This window comes from Cryptomeria japonica, chromosome 1 (genome assembly GCF_030272615.1).
Source record: "Cryptomeria japonica chromosome 1, Sugi_1.0, whole genome shotgun sequence".
In the NCBI taxonomy this organism is placed as follows: Eukaryota; Viridiplantae; Streptophyta; class Pinopsida; order Cupressales; family Cupressaceae; genus Cryptomeria; species Cryptomeria japonica.
Window position 1 is genome coordinate 605879858 of NC_081405.1, and position 12986 is coordinate 605892843.

Below are 12986 nucleotides of genomic sequence, written 5' to 3' on the forward strand. Positions count from 1 at the left end.
AGGATTCTTCCCTCTAAGAAAGGTTCTAAGGTTCACAAGTTAAAAATGCATATACACAGTGAACAAAGCATGCAAATACATTTTATTAGAAAATTAGTGGGTAACCAAATAAAGATCAGTCCTCTCTTCTAATTTAGAGAAGTAAAATGGTATAATATCAAACAATCTGTTGATCAAAATATCAATGCTAGCTTAGGTATATTTTGCACCTTTCATAACTACCCAGTGTCGTCTGAGTAGTGTTCCAACTAAATTAGCAAGAAAACTGTTGTATATACACTCACTTCCACAAACTACTGTGTGGATGATAATTTAGTCTAACACTACCGATCACACTTCTGAAAAATGATCTTATGGACTAACGTCATTCTAAATATAAGTGAAAATGATGATTTAAAATTCACTAATATCTACAGCTTTTAATGTAATGACGAATGCATACATGTAAAACAAACATTTCTTAGACTGTGTGTAGCATTTCCTTTCAACAGCACTATCTGTTGGATTGTTCTGGAGAGTGCCTATATTCCATAATAGCTAGGAATGCTTCTGCAATATACTGAATTTTCTCCATTTCGATTCATAACAATCTGTATTCACAATTAGGATAAAAGGGAACATAGAACTGACATCCGAATTCAGACGAAAACACAGGAATAAGATTTGGGTAGGTGCCCCTATCTCCAGGTTGTGACCTCTGCCTCAGTTTTAATGCTTCCCACAAATCTTATGTATAAATCTGATTGGCGTTCCATCCTATTCGATGGATCCATCCAAAGAATGATAGATATATTCCCTAAAGCCATTTCTGTTGAAGATGTAATCTCAACTACCCCATGTCAAACCCTCCGTATGCTTATTAACGTTTTCCAGCTGCTTCTGTTAACTCTATATCATTCGTATACTTCAATTTGCAGGAAAATCTCTCAACATTAAAGACAACACTGAAGACAGATCTTGCTCAAGATTTGAATGGTTTTCATCTTAATTGTTCCTACCTATGCATTGTACCATCTGCAGATCTTACTCGGATTATGGGTGGTTTAAAATACATTTTTTAATGCCTGTTCCCTGTCCACCACAGATGCTAGTTTGCTAGAGCTGAAAATGGTAGTCTGTAATGATTTAAGAGTTTGAATCTGTAATGATATGAATGTATGAAGCTGCTAAAGTCTGATAGTACTGGTTTCTAAATGTATGAACCAAGCTCAGATGATCATGTAATTTTTATTTTCTTAATATAAACTACTTTTTTTTCCCCCTTTTGTTCCCCCTCTTCATTCCTACAAATGGTATCAAGAGTAGGTAGGGGAAGAGCACCAATAGCTAACATAGCTCCAATACCCGCACATTTATTGTCAAATTGAATTTGTTTTGTACCAATAGCCGATCATTTTTTGCAATTTTTTGTTCATAATTGACCCATTTGTGCAAAACTATTGGGACATTTGTCCACAAGTACTAGCGATTTTGAGTGGATGGTTACAGTAACATCTTTAGTTAGGTATCAGGCGACACTTTGAAATGTGTACTTTTTGACCTTTGTGCGCATAACTGATTCCACAACGTACATCGTTACTACCCAGGAGCTAGATCAATAGCTATAAGTAGTTAAGTCGCATATGAAGACAACTAAAAAAAATAATCAAAATCCAATGTACCGTTTAGGATCTGTAGGTGCGCGAAGTTAGCTATGACGACTACTGGTGCTCTTCCCCTAGATCAGGGAAAAGTTAAAAGTCAGTCATTTCCAAGAGAGAATGAAAGTTGTTCAAATGCCCCAGCTAGTTTGTTATTGAAGCCATGGAGCCAAAGAAATTTGTTTGAGCCATGAGTGAGGAGTGATGGTGTCCATCCTATGAGTGATCTCTATTGTTTCCTATTTCCATTGATCTTGTTTGATATGGTTGTTCTTAGATTTTTGTATTGTGCACAAGAGTTCAACAAAGAACGAATTGTGATTGTGTAGACGCTTTATTGTTTGATTGCATGACAGATTGATTCGCTTGTTAGATTATGATTGATAAGGATAAAATGATCCTCTTATATAGAAGACACTTTAGAAAATGGAGGGATAATATTAAGAGGTGACAAGATAAATGATCAGCTAGGATTAAAGGGTAGGTAGATGAAATAATAAAATATGAAGGGGGTAGTTAGGATAAAATGAAGAAATAAATGACAAATGTCAAGGAAGGAAAAAAATAATTAATTAATTAAATAAATAAAGATCTATTTAATTAATAAAAGAGGTGGGACCAATAAAATTATTTAAATGAGGAAAGGTTAGAAGAGGATAAATGAATTAATTAAATAAATAAAAACCTATTTAATTAATAGAAGGCTTAGGAAAAATAATTAATTAAATAAAATATTTATTTAATTAGACTAGGACAATTTTAGGTGTCTACAAGAAGGCTGGGCTATCCAAATAAATGTGTTTGTGTTTGAAAGGAGATCAATGTTAACTGAAGTCTGAGCAAAGAGTGCAAGTGAGAGAATTTGCAGAAAGTTCATAGTTACTTGCCAAAGAAGTTCTAATTGTTGAAGTTGAAGTCAAAGATTGTGAAGATGAGCCACTGTCGAGAGATGGAGCTGCAACCAAGAGAAAAGATAGACTAAAGAAGATGAGATTGTACAGTAGAAACAACCAAAAGGAGTCAAAGCTATAGCCAAAGAAGTCATCGCAACAAAAGAGTGAAATTTTTACTGGTTTAAAAGAAAGGTGATTATTATTTTGTTTTTTGAAAAGGTTTATTATGCATGAAGAAAGTAAGATAGAGATACAAAAGTTGTCATAATTCAGAAGTCTGGAAAAATTATTTTGATTAAGATGAAGTCTCTAGTTGTAACATTTAGAAGAAGACATAATATGTTTTGTTTTGTCCATTTGGAAGATATCTTTGTAGATCACGAGGCAGTAGGAAGTTTAAGGAGGATGCGTGGTATGTGTCTAGGATGAGAGATAGTCAAAATTGTTTGGAAGAGCATTTTTAAGATCTGCAGAACAATGTAAGAAAGAGGAGTTGATAAAAGAGTTTAGAGGAGGATATTAGTTGTCAAAAGTCATGAAAATATTAGTGAAGCTGTCAATAGATGAAATAATTTGATTGAACACCGCAATATTTTATATTTGTGTAAGCAATGTTTGAGACCAACAATGTGACTCTATGGGAGGTGTTGAAAAACCAAGTATTTCACACTTGAACCTACAATGGATTGGTTACCAAAAGGGCCATAGCTCATGATTAGATCATCCTGATAGCATCATGGGATATCCTAGGTTTCATCTCTAGTGTTTGAAGATTTTAGATGTAGAAGCATCAGTGAAAGAAGTGAAGAAGAAATTGGAATTGTAGTTGAGATTAAGGGGGAGTGTTGAAGATGTAATCTCAACTACTTTGTATCAAATCCTTTATAGGGATATTAATGTTTTCCAACTACTTCTATCAACTCTATATCACTCATATACTTCAATTTGAAAGAAAATATCTCAACATTAAAGACAACACTCAAGACATATCCTGCTCAAGATTTGAATGGTTTTTATCTTAATTGTTCCTATCGGTGCATTGTACCATTTGTAGATCTTACTCGAATTTGGGAGGTTTGAAATACATTTTTTAATTCCTGTACCCTATCCACCATAGATGCTAGTTTGTTGTATAATGTAAGCCTATGTATTTTGTTATTCACTCTCTCTCATTAGAGCAAAGTCCAACTTAGTAGAGATAAAAATAGTAGTCTGTAATGATTTAAGAGTTTGAATTTGTAATGATCTAAATGTATGAAGTTGCCAAGTTTGATAGTAATGGTTTCTAAATGTATGATCCAAGATCAAATGATCATGTAATATTTTTTGTTTCTTAATATAACCTATGTTTTTTCCCTTTTGCTCCCCCTCTTAATTCCAACAATTGCTTCACAATTGCAAATCAATACATAAGAGTTATTCGTTCCTTCTTCCAAGGTCGCCACTCTATAAAGCCACCATACCCACTGCCAACCAACAAGTTTCCCAAAGTAAATAACATTTCCCAGCACTATCGCCACTCTTATCAAAACTTTCATTCAATACTACTGCCAACAAACCTACCTACCCCCAATCTTCTTTGAAGGTGTTAAATAATTGAGCAAATTTAAAATGAATTAAACGTCACAAATATAGCAGATAGAGAATGCACAATAACATGAGACAAAAAATAGTTTGACTTCACACTCTGGTTCGACTTCACACTTTTCTCAAAAACCATCAACACAACAAACATCAACTGTACTGACCTAAGATAGAACCCTAATGGAGCTGGGAGGAACAGGAAGCGACAATGGGAGAACTCAAAATTCAAATTCTCTGAAAGGCGGGAACTCTGGTTCCAATGGTGGGAGCGCCCAGAACGAAGATGCTGGTTCTATGGAAGAGGCGAACAAGCCCAGAACGAAGATGCTGGTTCTATGGGAGAGACAAACAAGCCTCTGGATATTCCGAAGGCTGTTGACATTCCGCAGACTGGTGGTACTCTGCCAGAGAAGGAAGCTGTTTCTGGGTTTTCGGGGGAGGGGTCCAGTGGGGGTTCCAGCCCATGTGAAGAGCCCTTGGAGAGCGGAAAAGAATCTAGAAAATGGTCATCCCTTTTTGGAACAAAACCATCTGGTAAATCCTCTTTACCTCCTGTCAAGAATATTTCTGATCCAACTGGTGGAAAGTTCGCTATCTCTATCCCTGATTTGGTTCTAGATCATAATATAAACAACATGTCGAACTCCCTGGTAGGTAAATTTATGGGTTCCCGTCCAAACATTGAATTTGTTAGGGTTTACGTCAAACGGAAATGGGCTTTGATGGGTAACGTTGAAATCTCAGCATTGCCTAAAGGCCTCCTTTCTTTTACTTTCTCGTGTGAAGAGGATAAATTAAGGATACTATGTGGTAGTCCTTGGATGGTAGGAAGGACATCCTTGGCCCTTCGGAAATGGCATCTGAATCTGAATATGAATGACTCTCTTTTGGCTCAAGTTCCAGTTTGGGTAAAGTTACCAGGCCTGCCTCTTGAATATTGGGCAGAAAGTATCTTCTCAGGAATAGCAAGTTCCTTTGGTGAACTCCTCTCGATAGACCTAGTCACAACATCTAAAAGGAGACTCACTCATGCTAGGTTTTGTGTAGGGATAGCTCATGATGCAGATATGCCAGAACAGATAGATATAGTTTCAAAGTTGGGGACATGGAAACAACAAATAGAATATGAATCTATCCCCTTTGCCTGCTTTCATTGCAAGAAAGTAGGCCACTAGGCAAAATCTTCTCCTATCAAGCCTAAAGTAGAGCTCAAGCAGACTAAACCCCTAGGTGAAAGTAAAAGGGTTCAAGAAAAAAAGGTTTGGCAAGTTAAAAACTCAGAAAATAAGGAAGCGGACTTTGTTGACAACAACTGTTTTGAACCCTTGGGGGAAAATAAGGAAGTGGTCTCCTCAACTTCTGTCCTTCCTATACAGGAAGTATTGAGGAACGATTCAACAAAAGTTAACAACCCCATGATAGAGCAGATTCGAATAGAGGAATTGAAAGAACACACTGTATCCTCAAAAGATACAGCCAAAGTGGTAACTGCTGACACTTTTGCTAGTAAAGAAATGCAAAATAAAGAGGAACAACTTGAGGAAGGGGAGATCACTGACTCCCAAGAAGAAAAGATTGACTCTCTCCTCAGTAATTCTGAAGCGGTTCTTGAGAAAGATGCTGACTGGAAAATACCAAAATACAGGAACAAGAAAGGATCCACTCCCTCGGCTTCACAATTAAGGAAATCCAGCAGAATTGCTCAAGTTGATGTTGGGTACATTTCCTCTTCCCTAGGTCAACCTTCTAACCACAAAGTCAGAAACAAGGAGGCCAGTAAGAACATTGCAGATGGGACTCAGAAAACTCTTAAGGAGTTAGGAATCGGTAAGTAACTATGAAGATTATCTCTTGAAATATTAGGGGACTTAATAATCCTCATAAACATGATATTATTAGGAATATGATAAGGGATAGTAAACCTGATGTTTTTCTGATTCAAGAGATCAAAATTAGTAGAGAAAAAGTTGCAACTCTAAAGTTTTTTAAAAATGGGAGTATTAGTGGTGGTAGCTCGAAAGGTGCTTCAGGAGGAATAGCTACTATGTGGAATCTCAATAGTGTCAAAGGACATGTTCTTATTCAAGAAATTTTTTTCTCTTGCATTAGATTTGAGAATTTAAAAGATGGAACAACCCAGTTTCTGGAAATTATCAGCAGACTCCAGATTCTGGAAACTATCAGCAGAATCCAGATTCTGGAAATTATCAACAGAATTCAGATTCTGGAAACTATCAGCATTGGTGAAGGGAAGTCAACAGCAGATTATGTTGAGGATTTGACCAAAACTATTGCTAGAGCTGAAAATATGAGAGACTCCTTCAACCCCAGATTTGAGCAAATTGAGAAAGACCTGATTGAGAGGAAAGAAAATGCCAATGCTATGGATCAAATAATGGCGGAAACTGTCAATAAAGTCAGCAAAATTGAGGAATGGCTTAAAATTTTCGTAGAGATTCTGAAGGCCTCTGCTAGCAAAACCAAAACCCTCATCAGAAATTTGGAGGAGGAGAAGGATACCCTGGAAATTGACCCTGACACTGAAGGAACAGGAGATTTTCAAGGACCCAAAACAAGAACCAGTGGAAAAAAGGAGAATAAGCCAAATAAGGACTTGGATGAACTTAAAACAGCTCTAGCCAATTACGACCAGCTGATTATTAAGGCGGAGGACCTCCTGAAGGCTTTATAATTGTGTAGTGTTTTCTCTGGTTTCTTCATTTTGTTGTTTCTGTCTATTGCTGTCCTTTCTGTTTACTGGCTTTATTGCCAGTCATTGTGTTAGTTGTTCTTTCTTGGTCTGGATTCTCTTTGATGATCCTGCTTAATCTCCTTTGTTAAAGGTTTCAGGTCCTTAAAACCTATTTTTCTATTAATCAGAACATGAGACAAAAATTATGTGGATCATCAATATGGTTACATCCAAGGGAAGGAATTGTAGGCACAATATCTTTATTATTGAATTGTAGTAAACATGAATTCTTAATCAGACACATAGCAATTAACAATCTACAATATATAAAAGTGATTTGGGGGACAACATTATAAAAAAGGCATGAAATATGAAGGGGCAAAGCCCATTGGACTTTGCATATGTAACAATCTCCCACTTGAAGTCCAAACCATGTTGCAGCTCGGAGATGTCACCCACCTTTGCAGGCTTATTGTCAAAATTTCACCAAACCAACTAAAGCTCTGGAGAACTCCAACTTCTCTTTCGGAATAGCCTTGGTAAGTGCATAAAAAAGATTGATGCTAATATGAATCTTCTTCAACTTCAACTTGCCATGTTCAAGAATGCTTTAGATAAAGTGATACCTCAACTCTATGTGCTCTGTTCGATTCAAAATGTAACATTTTTTACCAAATGTGTAACGCCATTGTTATCACTGTACAAAGTGAATTATTTTTGTTTGTTTACCAAATCAACTAACAATTGTTCCAACTACAACATCAACTCATTTTGTTTGATGAGAACAATGCATTCTTCTTTCATGGTGGAAAAAGCTACCACTTCTTGCAATCTAGAAACCCAATTGATCCTTGTCCCTACAAAAGTGAATACATATCTAGTGGTTGATCAGTGTTTGTCCAAATTGCCAATCATGTTAGAGTAAAAAAAACCTCATAGTTGTGCATCTTTTCCTCTAAATCTCAAAACATGATAGAAAATTCCTATAAAATATCTCAAAATCCATTTTATAGCTTGCTAATGATTTTTACTTGAATTGCTCATGTACTTGTTGACTACTCCCACTACATGAGAAATGTTTGGGCTTGTGCAAACCATTGCATACATGAGACTTCCAATAGTAGAAGAATGAACTTTATCCATAAGATATTTTTCTTCTTGTGTCTTAGGGCACATCTTAGCTAAAAGCTTGAAGTGCAAGATGTGTGCTAAGGTGCCTAGCATTCTTCATCCCAAATCTATCCAAAACCTTTTCAATATAGTTTTCTTGTAACAATTTCAATTCTCCTCTCTTTCGATCACTGATGATAGTCATTCCAATAATTTTCTTGGCAATCACTAAATCCTTTATAGAAAATTTGTTAGCCAATTGTTGTTTCAAATTATTAATTGTTGAAAACACCACAGGAATGTGAGAGGGGGGGGGGGTGAATCAGTCCCGACCTCAAAAATACTTAATTCTTGATCTTCAAACTTTAAACCTCGACCATATAATCACAATAACTAATAAATCATGAAAAATTTATTACAATGTTGCCTCTAGAACTCATTGTTCCTAAGAGGACTTGTAGAACTAAGGTGCATAACCTTAGGGAAATATACAAATGACTTGCAAAACTGAAACACACCGTCTCAGACCAAGATACAGAAAGCTGCCAAGCACGGGGGCTTCACTAGCTAGGCAATATTATATCACGTGCATTCATAGTGGGGGGTTTAATATCCCAAAAATGAGGGTATGATATATTGCTTATCGGTGAAAATAGGAGGGGTTTTTAATTTGGGCTATGAAAAAATGTAATATTTGGCAAAAATAGGGGGGCTTTTAATTCCCTATGTATTGGGAGGGGGTGACAAAAAAGGAGTTTAGGGCAATATTTTTTGAAAATAGGGGGATTCTTTAGTATGCCATGAACACACGTTCTATAACCTAGGTTCACTAAGTGAAGCCTCCGTGTTGCCAAGAGACTCACTATCTTCTGATAGAGAAAGTAATAGCTGAATTGAAAACAACAAGATCTCTTGGTCATGAATTTGCACATCCTTCTAGAAACAACTTGACATTTTCATCAGAACACTCAACAATATTAGAACATTCACTTCCTGACCATATGTCACACAGTGACATCAATGACAACACAAGACATGTTGACATGAATGGCAACACAACACAACAACTCAAGTTTGAAACATTCCCCCCTTTGTCATTGATGGCAACACCACCAACAACAAAGAGATTATATAATTGATCTCTCTCCCAATCTTTATCTCTCCACCTTTGACATCAAAGACAAAGAGCACATTGAAAAATCCTCTCTCTGTTACTGATAAGCTCTAATAGCTGCAATACTCACTGCTCCCCATGAGACTAGCCACCACATCAACTCGGGAGCAAAATATGAACTATAGAACTCCCCTTGGACAAATGCACCTTTTGAATGTATCTAGCTTAAGAAAGAAGGGGCAATGATCCCCAAAATTTCTTCAGAGATACTTGAAGGTATCCTTTCCCATCACCTTCATGAAGATATCTACAATCTATTCTTTAGTAGGGACATAATCCAATCTGACCTCCTTCTCTACAACCTTCTCTTTTAGTAATTGATGTTAGATTGCAATATGTTTAGTCCTTTAATGCATCACCAAATTCTTTGAGATGTTAATAGAACTTTTATTATCATATAGAATAGGAATTGCTTCATCGTACACTACCTTGATATCTTTTGGAGTTTATTTCATCTTCATGACTTTAGTGTAGCAAGATATTGCTGCAATGTATTCTATCTCTGTAGTAGCTAATGATACTCAATCTTAGTTATTAGTTAGCCAAGAGACCAACGTGTCTCCCAAGAAAAATGTGCCACCACTTGTACTTCTTCTGTCATCTACACATCTAGCCCAATCAACATCTGTATATGCTTTCAATTTAAAATCATCACCATTCTTATACCATAATCCATAGTCTTCAATCCCTTTCAGATACTTGAATATCCTCTTCACTACTTGATCATGTGGTTGCTTAGGACGAGCCTGATATCTAGCCACCAAACAAACAACTTGCATAATATATGATCTTGAAGCAGTCAAATATAATAGTATTCCAACCCTAGATCTATACATTTTTTGATCACCCTATGGAGATCCATCATCCTTGGTTAACTTACAACTAGTAACATGGGTTGACAACCAGTTTAAAATTCTCCATCCCAAACTTCTTCAACATCTCCCCGATATAATTGGTTTGAGAAATAAAAATGTTTTTTTTGATTAACTTGTGTTGAACACTACCAGATGCCAAGAGGGAGGGGTGAATCAACATATACTAAAACTTGATTAGATTAACACATTTATTCCATTGAATCTTCACAATTACAATTGTCACACATGCATGAAAGTAAATGATAGAAACAACAAATGCATCCACACAAGAACACCAATATTTTTATGTGGAAAACCCAAATTGGAAAAAACCATGGTGAGAATTATACTCACAATATATGTATGGAGTTTGTTTACAGAATTTAGGCCATAGGCCAAGAAGTTCAGTATTCGGACTTGCAGGCTAAGGCACACAACCTTAGGGAAAGATACAAAAGAGACTTGCACAGTTGTAGAACACCTCTTCAGGGAAAGATACAAAATACTAGTTCAAATATAATAACAATTAGAAATTGAACAACAAGGGGATGCCATCTACCAATATGTGGGTAACAGTTCACAACTTGATACTCATATGATCCATCTTCCATTTCTACACTGTACCACAACTAGACCTCTGTATTAGCTTCACTTACAGCCTTGAGCTCACATCAATATCAGTCGTCCATCACATCAATATCACATGCCACCCTATCTCCCATAACTCAATTAATTTGTCCTTTATATATCAACCAGATCATCAATAACCTCTATCAAGTTGTTGGTCTATAGAAATGTATCATGTGTATGCATTACCAACCCCAAAATAAATGTATTCAACATATGTAGAAGGCAAAGGAAATGTGTGAGGGTTCACACCATGTTAGCACACCTTCCAAATATCTCCAAAAAGGGTCTATACACAACTGCTTAGACCAAAAACATTTAAGTCGGTTCATACTGGTCAATCTATTTTATTCAACCTTTGAATCCAAATAAAAAAATAGAACTTGTGAACCGTCACAAAAGAAACGTAAAGTGCCAAGGATCAAGAATCATTGATCCATAACACCTTATAATACTAGCAAGACAAGGAGTACAACGTATTCCTCCACAACATCCTAAAATAATATTATCCCTAAACACATACATAGAATATCTCTTGCAACAAAAACATATGTCCACCTAAAGAAATAAAATGACAAGTCTTTCATAATCATTCCCCTATAATACATACATTCTTTTGATATCTATCCGATACAATCACTGACCACTAGGCCAAGATATAGATAATCAAAGAAGCCACCAAAAGTAGTTGTACCATTTTTGGACCAAATAGAAGGCCAACAATCCTTAAAAAACACACCATACCAACTATATTTGCCATCCATAATACCTCTAGATAGATTCCATATATCCACACAATATCTGCACTTATTCTAGCATATCTAAATCATATTCCTTTGCACCTAATCACTACCAAAACAACATCCTGATAACCAATCGCCAGTAAGATAGGCACCAAAACACTTCACTTAACCAAATCACTTCTCATATCACTTTTGAACCAACATCCAGACTCAAACCGACATCCAAATTCAACTAGATTACTATCGAGCCATATACTTCTACATCATGTCACTTCCGAACTAACATACACACCACCAACAAGTTTGGCATCAATGACAACATAAACTCAAATGTGAAAAAATCTCCCCCTTTGCCATTGATGGAAACACTTGTATAAATACAAATATTTTCTCCCCATTTGACATCAAAGACAAAGGGTGACCATGTTCACCATGTTAGCTATATACATATGTCTCCCCCTATCAATAATAATCACACAATAACTTCAAAATAGAAAATATCAACTTGAATATATATACCTTCAAAATTAGATCATCCAACAACTATCCATGAAAACAATAATCGTGATACCTTATTACCAAGCCAAATATCCTTGAATTGTTTCCTTAGTTCCACAAGAGAATAGTCCCATGAATTAATAATAGCAAAAATAATTTTTCTAAGACACTCAAACTCAAGACACAAATTTACCGCAACATTAAAAATGTCAAAATTTAAGCTTTTTAGCATCTGCAAGAAACTTGATGAAAGAAGACGTCTGCAACTCCATTGCATCTTTAAGATCATAAAACTGTCTCTTGTACTCATCTCTTTGTCCTTGCCGTAAAGATAATTGAGAATGAAGTTCTTGAATCCTAGATCACACAACACCATTACCATCTTTTTAGATATCAAAAGAATGGGCCAATTCATTGAGCTAAGACACAATTAAGTCTATCCTTGAACTTCTTAGTTGTAGCTAGCCACCAAAAAACAATAGCAGTATAACCATGCAACATCATCAACAACCTTTCTGAAATTATCAAATTATGTTTGAGATTCTTACGTGCCCTTATACGTTTTTCTGTCATCTTGTCATCCAGGTTCACTTTTATACACGATTCATCTGAACTACTACTATCAACACCCTCTGAAGCCATGCACTCAATAAGAATTTTCACCAGTACTTCCAGAATTAAGTTAGAAACATCATTAGGAACAATGTTGTTCTAGAGCATACGTGTAGTCAACACTTTCTCAATAACATCCTGATCATATGTAAGAACTATAAGGTATAGATTACCAACATCCTTCAGACCATTAAGCCGCTTAACCAAATCAAGTACTTTGTTAACCTCAAGAGAAATTTCCCTAGACGATGTAGAGGAAACAACTAGTTTTTCTTCTTTCTCAGTATTAACCTTCTCCAGTTCACCTTAACAACTTTCCACAACTATAGTATATTTGAAGTACTTTGTCAACCTCAAGAGAAATTTGCCCAGAACATGCAAAGGAAGCAACCATTTTTTCTTCTTTCTCAGTATTAACCTTCTCCAGTTCACCTTCATCTCTTTCCAAAACTATAGTATTTGCACTCTCCTTCTCAACTAGACTTAGATGGCCAAATCTCAATAATTTAGCAATAAAGGAAGATGCCTCTATAGCTGAAGTAGATAGTTTCCTAGTTCT